The sequence below is a fragment of the Rhinolophus sinicus genome, linkage group LG12 (assembly GCF_036562045.2).
Source record: "Rhinolophus sinicus isolate RSC01 linkage group LG12, ASM3656204v1, whole genome shotgun sequence".
Classification (NCBI taxonomy): domain Eukaryota; kingdom Metazoa; phylum Chordata; class Mammalia; order Chiroptera; family Rhinolophidae; genus Rhinolophus; species Rhinolophus sinicus.
This window is the reverse complement of record NC_133761.1, coordinates 43,698,062-43,711,858: the sequence shown is the minus strand read 5'-3', so window position 1 is coordinate 43,711,858 and position 13,797 is coordinate 43,698,062. Positions and strand designations below refer to the sequence as shown.

Sequence of the window (13,797 nt, the reverse complement as noted above, 5' to 3'; positions counted from 1 at the left end):
CTTCAGTAAGAACGAGTCTTCTACCCATGAAATTATGAAGAAAGGAAAAGAAATTCATCCTACTTTTGCTGTCACACCTTAAACTGCAAAAGTTATGAGCACAGTGCATGATAAATGCTTAGTTAAAATGAAACAGGCATTAAAGTGTGGGTGGAAGACATGAACAGAGAATGTGCTCCAATCAATGTGTTGTGTCAGAAAGCACTGAGCCCATACGAAGCCTGCAGCAAAGGACCCCCTGAAACGAGTGACACCAAGCCATTTGCTGCAAGTGAGGGATGGTTCCATAGATTCATGAACAGGTTTGGACTGAAAAATAATCAAAATGGCTACAGAGATAGTGTCTGCTGATGAAAAAGCTGCTGTCACATTTCTCAGAGCTGAAGAAAGTGGTTTGGTGTTGTGCATGGTTTCAGGCACCCACTGGAGTCTTGGAACACATCCCTCGTGGATAAGGGGGACGCCTGTACATAGAATCATATATGTATATGATTTTGCCAGTGACTTATTTCAGTCAACATTATGTTTGTGAAATTCCTCCAAGTTGTTGCATAGAACAGTAATTCATTTATTTTCATGGCAATTTTGAGATATTAAAAATAATACTGCTATAAACATTGTCATGCGTGCCTTTCAATGTATATATAAACTCATTCCTGCTGGTATACATCTAGGATAGAATACATGATCTGCTTAGCTATGCTCACCAGAGTGTGAGAGTCCTTATTGTTCTATATTCTATACTTGGTGTTCCCGCCACCTTTTTCTAGCCATTCAAGGATGCGGGTGGGAATCAGGGGTGTTGTAATATGTTATGGTTTTATTTTCTATTTCCTCAACGAACAAGGATGTTGAGCTGTTTGATGTCATGGTGTCATCTTTTGTGAAGTATCCACTAATGTTTTTGGACTAGTTTTTATTGGTTATCTTTTTCTTAATAATTTATAGGAATTTAAAAAGTATTCTGGACATGGTCAGGGTGCCAGGAAACACAATATCACCTCTAAAGTGAGAATAGTAAAGCCCTTGCCTTACAGACTTTACGAAGGTGCTGTGAGGATCAAATGAATTAAGAGATGCCAGAGAGCCCTCGATTCGTAAACACATTGTCCAAAGTTGGGGAGTTCCTGCCAGGAGAAGCGACAAGCTGGGCCTGGGAACAGCTGGCAGATGCGTTCTGGTGCTGGCTGCGGGCACTGCCATTGGTCAGGGCCACTCTTACCTTCTTCATATTTAAAGTAACCACTTGTGACAGTGAGCACTGCCAGCCCGTGCCGCTGGGCAGGAAAAGGACGGTTCCCTTCCATGTCAGGCAGGTTTGAGAGAATTGAAAGAATTTGGAGGAACTGCACATAAATGGATACAAAGCACAGGTTGCATTCCCCAGGAAGAACAAAACTGTGTGTAGCAGCCTGGTCTTCCTGGATGAGCACATGGTCATATCTATCACTGTTGTTTCGCTAGGGGAGGGGCAGCCAGCCAGAGGATGTGCATTCTAGAGTGGGTGCCCGGGTGCAGAGATGTCCCTCACACAGTGTGGGTGCTGGGACAGGTAAGGGAATAGAACTGAGAGCCTATGAGAAGAGATTCTGAGCAGCCCATGCAGACACTGGGTGCTTTCCTACCCTTCTTTGCTGCTCTGCTAACATTACTTATATATGATAACAGGCCATTTGATTGTGTCCTTCAGGGCCAGGACAGCAGGTGTGAAGTGAGGAAAATGTGACTGTGTGCGCACGCGTGCATGTGTAATGTGAGCGCATGTGTATGTGAGTGCATGTGTGAGTGCATGTATGCATGCATGTGTGTATGTGTGTGCACGTGCACATGTGAGTGTGTGTGCGCATGTGAGCGTGTGTGCATGTGTGTGCATGTGTGTGCACGTGCACACGTGAGTGTGTGCATGTGTGTGTGCATGTGTGTGTGTGTGCACATGTGAGCGTGTGTGCATGAGTGTGTGCATGTGCACATGTGATCGTGTGTGTGCATGTGCACATGTGAGCATGTGTGTGCGCATGCATGTGTAAATGTACATGAAATATGCACAAGGGTACATAAAAGCATTACAGATCACACCAAGCATACCTTATGTGTTTTACAAAGCTTTAAAATTCTCAAAGCACTTTCTTTGTTCTTTCATAAATGATGCATGTTGATGAACAGCGTACGTCTACAGATTAGGCAAGGGGTATCCCTTGCCTCGTAGGTGTCTGAGGCCTTGGCTCACAAATGCTACCTAAAGAGTAGACTCTGTCCTGAAATGAACATCAGACCCATGATCTCTCCTCCTTCTGCTGCTTCTCCCACAATCCATTGCAGCCTCATACCTTCCCTTAAAGGCTGCTGAGGATGAAACAGCATTTCAGAACGTACAAGGAAATGCAGGGCAGTCTGGAGGGTGTCACTAACATCAGAAGAGGGACCAAGAGTACTGCATCGCACAACTGCCCAGAACGGGGCAGGCGGCAGGGGCCAGTCCCACTTCCTTCAAGGACTGGCGTGAATGCCACTGGTTGGAAATTTGCCGACTGTGCACAAACATGCTTCACGCAAACCAGCCCAGCTGGAGTCACCTTACACCCTCCTCTTTATCTCCATCCCCTTCCACAAACACACTCAAGCACACACAGACTCACAGATACACATGTAAAACTTTCGGGCCCAGTGTCATCCCAAAGACTCACCTGCCATGGACAGCTGGCTAGCTCTCAGGAGGGAGAGTCAGAATAGCTCAGAGCAGATGCTGCCGCAGGAAAATGCTGAAGGAGAAGCCGGGAAGGACATGCCAAACCAGAGATGGGGACGAAGGTGCTTTCGGAACTGCAGTAGCAATCATAAAGTGACACCTGATCCGGGCTGCACACCAGCTGCAGCCAGGACCACTGGGGACAGGCTGTCACTTCCATTCTGGCTGTGACAATGCATTAGGGAAAAGAACTGGAAGCATTTGACCAAGGTCAATGGGTTGTCCTGATGGGGAAAGTGCCCAGGCTCCTTGCTGTGAGCTTCCCCATTAGCTGGGTTCCAGTGGCGGGGAACCCAGACTGCATCATGAACCCAAGTATCCCCAAGTATCCCTGGATGCCCCAGTGACCACAGGTTGCAGGACTCTACCTCCTGTTAGTAATGAATCACGTGCCATATGAAGGGAGGTCTGCAGTAAAGGATTTTGTCCTCAGCACCACCCTGTTAACCATTTCTAGCATCTTCTGTGAAGGCAAAAACAGCCAGATTATGAAATCTGCAGCTCCCAAACCTGGGGCGAGGGAAAGAGGGTGGTTCATTTCTTGGATAACGGAATTGTACTGAAAAAGCTTTTTTAAAGCTAAAATGATGGCCCCCAAAACTAACATGATAAAATTTAAAAGGAATCAGTAGGAAATGCTATTGGGTTCCAAACATCAAATACACTGGTACACGACATAAGAAACCAGTAATAGTAATCTCTATGGAAAGGACTTTGGAGTGTTTAGTTGACTCCAAAGTTTGTAGAAAAACTTCCAAGAAAGCTAATGCAATTAGAGTCACATTTGTGGACATATATGATCACATAGACACAGAAAACTACCGCGGGTGACATTAGAGGCCATCTGACCCACCTCCTCCTGCAGCCACAATGAAACGGAAGTCTTCAAAGGTTACACGGAGGAGCAGATATGGTATTTGGATCTCTCCAGCACTAGGTGCTGGTGATTGGGGGCCCACTTGAATTACTGGGAAGCCACTTCCTGGAGAAGTGATTCTGAGAAGGATTCTGAATTCTTGTCTAGGCTCAGGAGAGGAGGGCTGTGATGGTTGGGTGGTTCTGGAGAGGCAGCCTAAGGGGCCTCATGCAGACACTGCTGTGCCCGCCCCTCCGCCCCATGGAGCTCCCCTTCCCTGCTCTAAGCACCTGGGATCTCTGCCCCAGCACTTCCTCCTGGTCTGCGCAGTGGGGGGCTGAGTGCTGGAGAGCAAATGCCTCTGGCAGATGAGAGCTGGAGGACATACGTCTCCAAATTCTGCGCCCCACGAAGGGAGTGTTCTGAGGTCGCTACACTCTCTCTTCCAGAGTGGGCCAGCAGGGTGAGTGTCCGTGGCCCACTCTGCCACCCGCTCATCAGTGGACCCTTGACAGGATTCCTTTCTCGTCTTGCACCTCCCCACCCCTACACGTGTTTCCTGGAGTCACCTCCCAAATAAACCACTTGCATTCAAATCCTTAGCTCAGCAACTGCTTCTGGGGGAGTTGACCTGGGAGCTTGCCATCCTGTTAGAGCAAAGGGAATGTTATTCACCTCAGTACCAGGAAGTCCATTCTCTTCAGACCTTAGCTTCCTGGTCACTAGTCTGGTGACCCAGTAGAATAAAGTGTTGAGCACCAGATCACTGACAGACAAAGACAAAAACTGAGGACCAAGACCAGGATTGTGAAGCGCCTGGTATCTCTGAGCCGATAAGGAAGAGCTCAGATCAGAATGGACTTGGAATCTGGAAAGCAGGCAGGGCAGACCCTCAATGTGGAGGTGGTTTAGCGTTCAGGCTGTCAACATTGACCTTGGTAGAGAGGTCAGGTCTGCCACCTACTAGGTATGTCATCTTGAATACGGTGTATTATGTTTCAGCTTCGCTCAACCTTATATCCTTAGTGTGACCTTGTGAATTAATAACGTAATAACCCCTTAGTGTGACCTTGTGAATTAAGTGTGATAATTCCTGACTCATATTAGGTGCAAAATAAACACTAACTCTATATATGAAAAATAAGAGACAGTTTTATAACATTAAAGGCAGCGAACTTCAGGTGTAAATTAATCAGTTGTGACCATCAGTTGTAAATCATATTAATAATTTGTGTTTCCTGGTGATGAGTGGTCACGAGTGGGGTTGGGACAGATGACCTCTACTGGCCAAGATTCTAAGTGTCCCTCTGCCTGCTCCTGTCCCTGGCCCACTGCCTTCCTTCAGCCCCTTCTGCCGGCTTTCTCCGTGACCTCCTCCATTTCCATCCAAGGCCCTAGATTATTTAAAATCCCCCGGGACTCATCTGTTTTCCTTCCTTGGGAGCATGTTCCCTGCAAATGCTGAGCTCAAGAGGTTAATTTGGTGCATCCGGAAACGGCACTTCTGTCCTCCCCGGCACTCTACTTCTGAGATGCGTCTGCACCGAGCCCCAGGACAAGCTGCTCAGCTACGCACTTTCAGGGGAACATATGGTGGATGGAAGCCGCCCACGAGGATCATGCAAAGGAGCTGAAAGAGGACGTCCTTCATCCACTGCTCAGGTTGTGAACAAACGTTCATGAACAACTCACACAGCGTCAGGCTGTCACCCCAGAGAGGGACCCAGCTAGTCAGGACTGGGCAGCTCAGGCTGGGTGGTCGTAACGCGGACCAGAAGTCACCTCTTTTCCTTACCCCCCCATACCGTCTATCTTCATTGCCAGCCCCAGGAGGAAAGGCTCTTTCGGCTGGTTATTGTCATTTACAGAGACAATTGGGGAACTATATCCTGCCAAGAGTTAATCCAGCTCAAGGTCATTGCAAAATTTGGCCCAACCTCTGTGTGGCCCAAGATTGGTCACTAAGCGTAGCTGGCTCTGTGGTTAGGAAAGGCACTGTGTGGGCACTGCTCCTTGTGCATGAGGAGACTGTTGGCAGAGGCTGGAAGCAAAGGATGAACAAGGCAGAACTGATATTCCTCCGCATGAGCGTCATCTCCATTGTGGGCAAGGGAACTTTTGCAGATGACGTAGCATTGCAGAAAATGCTTCCCTTCCTCACTGTGGATTTAAATTGTGGACTCTGACATGCAAGTCTGTGTGTTTTGTCCAGTAGATGGCCACTGGAGGGTCACAGGAAGAATGAGACGTACACCTCACAGCACATGAGCGAGACCTCATCCGGAGGCAGTGCGGAACTTGAAGTGACAAAGCCCAAGTATTTCCCTGAACGTCTCGCCATCCCTACTCACCTCTCATGGCAGTATCTTCACTGAATAGTGCAGAACTTGGGAGCAGATTGCATTGTTGCCAAGGGTGGAAGGCAGGAGCTTCCTAATCCTGTGAGAAGGTGGTGGGGTTTTTCTAAAAGAAGGATGTAATTGTGATTAGTTAAGATAGAGGAAAGTGACTCTAAGGAAAGGAAAAAGGACAGATTTCAATACAGGGGGCACCTGATAAAAATCGTCTCTCTTAGTCTCCTGGAATAGTCATATGTGCTGGATAACTTTTAGCTTCCATTCCCATTCATTATCCCTACACTTACACCTGCACAGGTGAAATCACGGGACTTTGGTAAAGAAAAACGTGTCCTCTCACATCACTACTTGGCAGAGCTGGTCTCCACTCCCACAGTTCCAGTGATATCAAGTCTTTCCATCCAAGAACACAGTATGCTTTTCCAATTGTTTAATTCTATCTTCCTGTCTTTCAGGAATGTTTCCAAGTTTTCCTCACATAAGTCTTAGATATTTCTTGTTAAAATATACCTAAATATTTTATATATGTCTTCTTATTGTAAATGAAGCTTTTTGTTTTCATTATATCTCCTAATTGGTATCTATTTGATTCTATTAATTTCTGTGTACCCTATTTCGGTGTATAAAGACTCTTCAATTTCTGAGATACCTCTTTGCCTTTATGTTTAGGAAGTGTTTACTTCTATTTTTTCAGAGTTTTTAATCATAAATGTGTGTGAATTTTGTCAAATGCTTTTACAGCATTTATGGAGAAGGCCATATTAATTTTTTCCCTCAGATCTAGTAATATGTTGAATTACATTAATGGAGTTAAAGATATTTAGCAATCCTTACATTCCTGGAATAAGTCCCACTCGGTCATAATGTATTATTATGTATTCTTGGAACTATTCCATGTCATATATTTTTCTGGGAACAAAGATTAAGAATGGTTCTACTATGTGAATGAATACATAACACTAAAATAAATAAAAAGGAAATGAATTAAATGATAACGTAACAATATTTTTCTCCCTTTATGTGCTAGTCTTTTATAATTTTCTCAAGATTACTTCTAGTGGCTCTTGGATAATTTCAGCCTGCCCCTTGAGCAATCAAGAATATAAATTATTGAGTTTTGTAGATTTGAGTATAGTTGATTAATCTGAGCAGACTTTAACTATATAGAATCTTTCCTTTTAATCTTTTCATGAATCTAATGCATTGACGGATCTATTTCTATTTCCTTTTTAATGTCTCTTGAAAAATGCATTTTACTTTTCAGTTTTGCTGTTATTATGTTGGTTCTTTGGGTGGCTTGTTTCCTTCCCCCTCCTCTTCTTCCTTCATATGCTACTGTGGTAGGTTATTCCATATTTTCCAAATATTTACTCCCCCCTTTGCTGTACTTAGTGCCCCCCTCTATAGGACTCAAGTGCCCCTAATGAGAGGAGTATCCATCCCACCTCACTGATGTTGGACTTGGCTAAGTTTTGATATATTGGTTGTTATCCGTTGGAGTGAAGGTAATTGTGAGGGTTCCAAGCATTGCTACTTGGAAGATGCAAGTGCCAAGAACTGGGATAAAGAACAGCTGAATGACAGACAGATTTTTAGAAGGAAAAAAAACGAAGTTGGTTTTAGACAAGTTGAGTTTGAGATACCTTAATGTAGTGATAGAAATGCCCAGCAGAATCTGAAGCTCAGAATAAAGGCCAAAACCAGGGAATTATTTGAGGGTACTGACCGTACACAAGTTTGAATTTGGGGCGTAACCCAGTACTTACCATATAGAGGGTGCTCAATAAATAGTGTCATGCTTATACTGTTGGGAGCCATCAATGTAAAGATGACATTAATATTATTGGAACAGATGAAACAGCCCAGCAAGAAAGGAGATCTGAGGACAGAGCCTTGGGATAGCTATCTTTTAAGCACAAGAAAGAACAGTCATGCAGAAAGACTGATGTAGGATAAGACCATTGGGGAATGTAGCGTCATGCAACCCAAGGGAAAAGGGAGGTTCAGCAAGGAGGAGGCTCATTTTAACACTGGATATTGCTACCAGAATGTACAGTAGATTTTCCTCTATACTTCTGAGACTGTTCCTAATTAGATTGTTCATTTATTCTATTCTTTAGAGTCCACATATAAGTAAGATCATATGGTATTTGTCTTTCTCCATCTGACTTATCTCACGTAGCATAATGTTCTCTAGGTCCATCCATATCATTGCAAATGGTAAGATTTCATTCTTCTTTATGGCCTAGTAATACTCCATTATATAAATGTACTATAGTTTCTTGAGGGTTGCTAGATGGGGAGGATGGGGATGAAGAGAAGGTGAGGGGATTAGAAAGGGGTGAGGGGGTTACAATCGGTAACCACAAGATTGCCACGGGGATACGAAAGACAGTTTGTGGAATATAATCAATAATGTTGTAAAGATTTTATAGGGTATGCAATGGATACTTGTCTTATTAGGGAGACCTCTTCAGGGACAGAGTAGATGCTTGATCACTGCACTGTACACCTGAAGCTGAAGCTGAATAATAATGAATGTCAACTATAATTTTATATATATATGTGTGTATATATATATGTATATGTATATATATATATATATATATTCACAAGAAGTGGAGTACAGCATAAGGAATAGAGACAGTGGAAATATAGTTACTGTATGTGATGTCAGAGGGGTAATAGATTGGGGGAGGGGGGTTATCACTTTGTGAGGGGTATAAATGTCTAACTATTACATTGTTTTGTATAACTGAAACTAATAACAATAATAAAAAAGAAAACTGAAAACAAAACAAAAAAGAATGTAGAGCAGAATGAGGGCACAAAAAACACTGTTGGATTTGGCAGCTCATGCGCCAGAGGAGTTTTAGTAACATGGTGGGAACAGAAACCACACCACAGGGTTACAGAGCGAATGGTGTGAGGGTGCAATGATGCAGAAATCTCTTGTAATATCGAGTCCTTGTAAAACATCACAGATGATTCCATGGTCAAGTCTCATAGTTCTCTGGTAGTTGCATGGGCATCAATGGACATTTCATCCTCTCCATGCACATAACCATTTGTTACAAGCATATGAAACATGTCCGTGATGACAGTTCTATTCAACTTTCCACCATCGTTCAAAACAAAGCATACCCCAGCCCGTTTGGTTGACATGGGGAAATATCTGGGGAATAACGTCTTTCGTTCTGTGTGCTTTTATAAATGATTTTCCTAATTTGGGAAGTCTTGCAATAGTTCAAGAAAATCCCTTACTTCCTCTAGAGGAGAGAGAGATCTCCATGATTGAAGAAAAACTTCATCATACGTAGTAGAGTGAGTTAAATTCTCTTGATGCATAACAAAGTGAAAAATAGGAATTCGGCAGGTTGAAAGAGATTAGCAATCTTCTTAGTGGCTAGGATTTCAGATTTGCCACAACTACAAAAAATGAGTAGATAATTTAACAAAACAGAAGTTTAACAAGCGTGACAAAGGGAAAATGGGGTGGGGTGGGTGAGTAAATTATTCAGTGTAAGCTCCCACCTTCCCCGACTGAGTCACTTTTAATTTCCCATGTGGCTACTCTAATATAGCCCCCAAGAACATTTGCTTTAGGTCAATCCTTCCACCGGCCTGCACCCTGCCTGCCTTCAGGCTCGGAGTGTCGCATGGAATCTGGGGGCAGGGACCAGGCCTGATGCCACCACTGCCTGCCCCGTGGCCTACTGCTTGCCAGTGAGACAGACACATGAAAGTGGCACCGGACCACCAAATACACCAAATAAACAATTTTACTGAGACTTTGTAGACGAGCTGAGACTATCCCTCACAGCTGAGACATACCTGTGGCTCACCTGTCTCGTTACATGAAAGGACTCGGGACCTTCCGCACAGAAAATATCCAGAATCCTTTACTAAGTGCCCTCAAAGTTCGTCTTCCTGGTAATTGCCTGGGAATTGCCGCAAGCCTGGAAGAAACACTTTTCTATGCCTGCCCCTAAATGTCAAAACCCTACCTGGCAAGACACCACCTGGCGCATGGCCTCTGTGCTTCAGACTGTCCTTGTGTGAAAAGTAATAAATCAGACATAACTCTCTGTGCATTGTGTGGGACGTGCTATTGAACAAAGGTCTTTTTCCTTTCCTTTTCTTTTTTTCATGGGTTGCAACATGTCATTTGCCTCCCTCTGGCCTCGTGATTATTCTCTTATTATCTCCTATATTTTGTAAGAGTGTATTGTTTTCTCATTATCTTTGTTTTTTTTTAAAAACACCCTCCTGATCCCTCCACAAGCATCTTTGCCCACGGCATTTATTTCAACTTCTCTTCAATTCTCATGCTCCTCTGTCGAGGAGTTCCTACTCATCCTATTTGTAAAGAAGGAACTCTCTGGGTGACAAGTGGCACAAAGCACCAGATGCCACCATCCCAGTGAAGAAAGACTGTGGCTGGGGTTGCTATGTACTGAAGCACAGGGCAGCAAAGTCTCGGCTCCCAGTGTCCCTGGCTTTGCGCTTGTGACAGATGTGAGTTTCCTGCTGAAAGTTGGAGCCCCCACTGAACATGGAAATAAATGCCAAGTCAGTGCCTTGCGTCAGTGTTAGGGAATGAAGAGGGTGCTTTAGAAGCACCATGCGTTCACCCTGGAGGGCTCAAGTAATTGGGAACTGCCACTTTCGCTTTCTCCTCTAAAGAGGAAATGCAAAAAATGAAGAAAGAGAGATCTAAACAATAAAAGTCCCAAGTGGGAAGTGTTGGTAAAAAATAGGAAAATAGGTCACTGAAGTTGGATGGAGGTAAAAGAATGGCCAGTCACAGGGACTGGCGTGGGAAGGCCTGCCAGGAGTAGTCAGTCCTAGAGACCTAGTGCACAGTCCAGTGAATACAGACAAGGATGTACATAATCATCAAACTTGCCAAGAGACTAGAACTCAATGATCCCAACCGTAAAAGAAGGTTGTATGTTACATGACAGTGCTAGTTATCGCTGCAATGGCGATCATATTGCATTCTATAAACGCATCAAATTAACATGCACACCTTAAATCTACATAATGTATGTCAAATATATTTCAATTTAGAAAATGTCAAAAGCACTTTTGGGAAGGAAACCAAAAGCTGGGATAACCCACAGGAGTCTGAAATCTGCATTCCCGCTTGCTTAGGGGCTAAGGGTGTGAAATGGGTGTGGGACAGGCCGTGGAGAGGACGCTTTGGCCATGGTCATCCCAAGCCAAGCTCAGGTTGCTGTGCAAGTCTGCATGTTGGGGAGGATGTTTATGGTGCTTATGAGTATTTACTTCTCAGCTATGCTGGCTGAGTGGATTAAATGGAAGTTATCTAAAGCACTTTCTAATTCCACCTTTCATATTCTCCTGAATGCCTGAGACCACCAGGAAAGTAGGGGGAAGAGGGTGGACTAAGCCACAAATTGAAACACTTTTTTTGTGTTTTACTAACAACAACAGCTGCAACCGGAATTGCCAAATGCGTCCCAGGAGTTATTCTCTTGGGGGTGGCACAGTGGTCCTGACAGGGTTACACTCCCCTTTACAATGATTCTGTTCACTCCCTATACTCCTATAACACGGTCCTCATTTTTAGATGCCTGTATCTGCTGCTTTATTTTTTTTAATCTTCTGTACACATTGACTCCTTTGAGTTTTCCCACAATCCTGAAAGGTAGGCTTTATTATTGTCAACCTCATTTTGCAGGTGTTGAAGGACCAAGAAGACAAGTCGTCAGCCTGAAGTCACACAGCTGGCAAGGGGAAAACAAAGTTGGTCCAGATCTTTGGTCTTTAAGTCCTGGATTCTTGCATGACCCCACACTTTTTATCTGGAGACAAAAACAGCGTGGGCATAAACCAACCGGAGCACTGCCGATGGGCAGCAGTGAGACGTGGTAGCAGAGGCGCCATTCTCATTGCAACTGTAGGAATTGTTCAGCCATGATTTGTCCACTGTAGTTACTGTGCATACGTTCACGACGAGGGGAACACCACAGAATTAATGAGACCAATCGATACCTGGTGAGGAACTCCCCCAGTGGAGGAATGCCATTTCATCTGTGCAATCTGCCATACCTTCTGTTCTAGTAGCCTCACTCCTGGGAATTCCTCCTAGAGACATCATTCAAAGGAAAGAAAAAGCTGTATGCATGGAGATGTCATTATAGCTTTATCTATAACAGCACAATATTGGACAGATTTAATGCCCAATTATAGAGGAATCTCTAAGTTATGGTAGATCAACTGATAGAATATTATGCAGCAGTAAACACAATGATTATAGTGATTATGTCACAAAATGGAAAATATAATACCACAATATTAAACATAACTCGCAGAATAAAAAAACATGCTGGCTACAGTTTATGTTTCTGTATGACCAAAGACAGGGAAAGTGAAAATAGTGGGTTATACATGAGTCTTTTTAAAGTTTCTTTTAAGTGTCATTCTTACACATAAAAATCATATAGGAAATACAAAATAGTAAATAACTTGTTGGTCAGCATTAGCTGAACTGCTCTTTTGTGTCCATGTGTGTGTCTGCATGTGTCTGTGTGTATATGAGCATGTGGATATAGTCTAAGAATTTATCATGTAAATTTAAAACCAAGAGAGCTCAGCATTTTCATTATCTGCCAGATGATTTTTACTAAGTTTTTCACCTCTGTACCCATAAATTCATCCACCTATAGGAAGAACAATTTTATATTAGGAGTTCAATGTTTTTTAAGTAAATGAATAGACAATGGGAAGCGATCATATCTGTGTGATGGAGAGGAGCTTTGTTTCAAATAGGCACTTTCCAAACACTTGGAAAAGGGAGTGGTAATGCCAAGAAATTCTTTCGTGTTCTAGGAATAATGAGGGGAGGTAAAACTGTTTTCCAAATTGCCCTTTATACTGCCATCTGTCATGACTTCCTGTCTACAGTGTGAAAATGTGTGTGATGTGGACATTCAAAAGCCTACTTAATTGAATAAAACACCGATTGCGTAAGTAGCGCCTAAGGGACAATGGTGAACAGGTGTGACTCCTTTCCCCCACTCCCCACTCTGCCCATAGAGCCAGCCCAGGGGTCTCTTTGGTTAGACTTCAAAGGAAGGAGGCTTTACCGAACTCCCTAAGTAGGAGGAGAACTGGGATCCCAGACAAAGCAGAATTTTGGATACTAAACCACCAGACATAGTTGTTCAAGAAAATGTGAAAACAAAATTTATCTTTTGTTCTTAAAATAATAACTACACTAAAATGGTAATTACGTTCCTTCAAACCATTAGATCATAGCATGCCATAGTTGTCAAGCACCATAGGTACCTGGCGCCATGCTGGGCACAGAGTGGGTGCTAATGGGGCACCATCAGTATCAAGGAAACCTCTGTGCCCTGCTCTCCCCGAGGACCCAAACCCAGTCTCCTTGATTACGTTTTTTTCTTAAAGAAATTAATTCATTTTATTTCTTGAATAAGTAAATATTAGCACTTAGTACAAAATTTTTAAAAGAAGAGTACTGGGAAAAATAAGTCTCTTTGCCATCCCTTTTCCCTGTCTCCTGGGTCCCTGTCCAGTCATAGCTCTACAGATTCAAGCACATGCATATGGAAAGTATTTCAGCAACTTCAAAGCTTTCCATAGTGTCGCTGTACCATATTTATTTAAACAGTTCACTATTGATGAAAATTTAGGTTGTTTCCCATTTTTGCTCTTACAAACAATGGTACTTTTAAAAAGCAAACTGAGGCATATAAAACATTTTAAGAGTTTATTTATTTGAGCAAAAATCAATTCAAATGGGGCAGTGTCAAACCGGAAGTAGTTAGGATCATTTCTGATAGGAG

The 13,797-nt window shown here is 43.3% G+C and overlaps 1 protein-coding gene across 1 annotated transcript in view; it reads right to left on the bottom strand.

The window, feature by feature from the left end:
- The window catches only part of DISC1 (DISC1 scaffold protein), a 337,450-nt gene that overhangs the window by 21,905 nt on the left and 301,748 nt on the right, over positions 1-13,797 (bottom strand). The window lies entirely within an intron of this gene.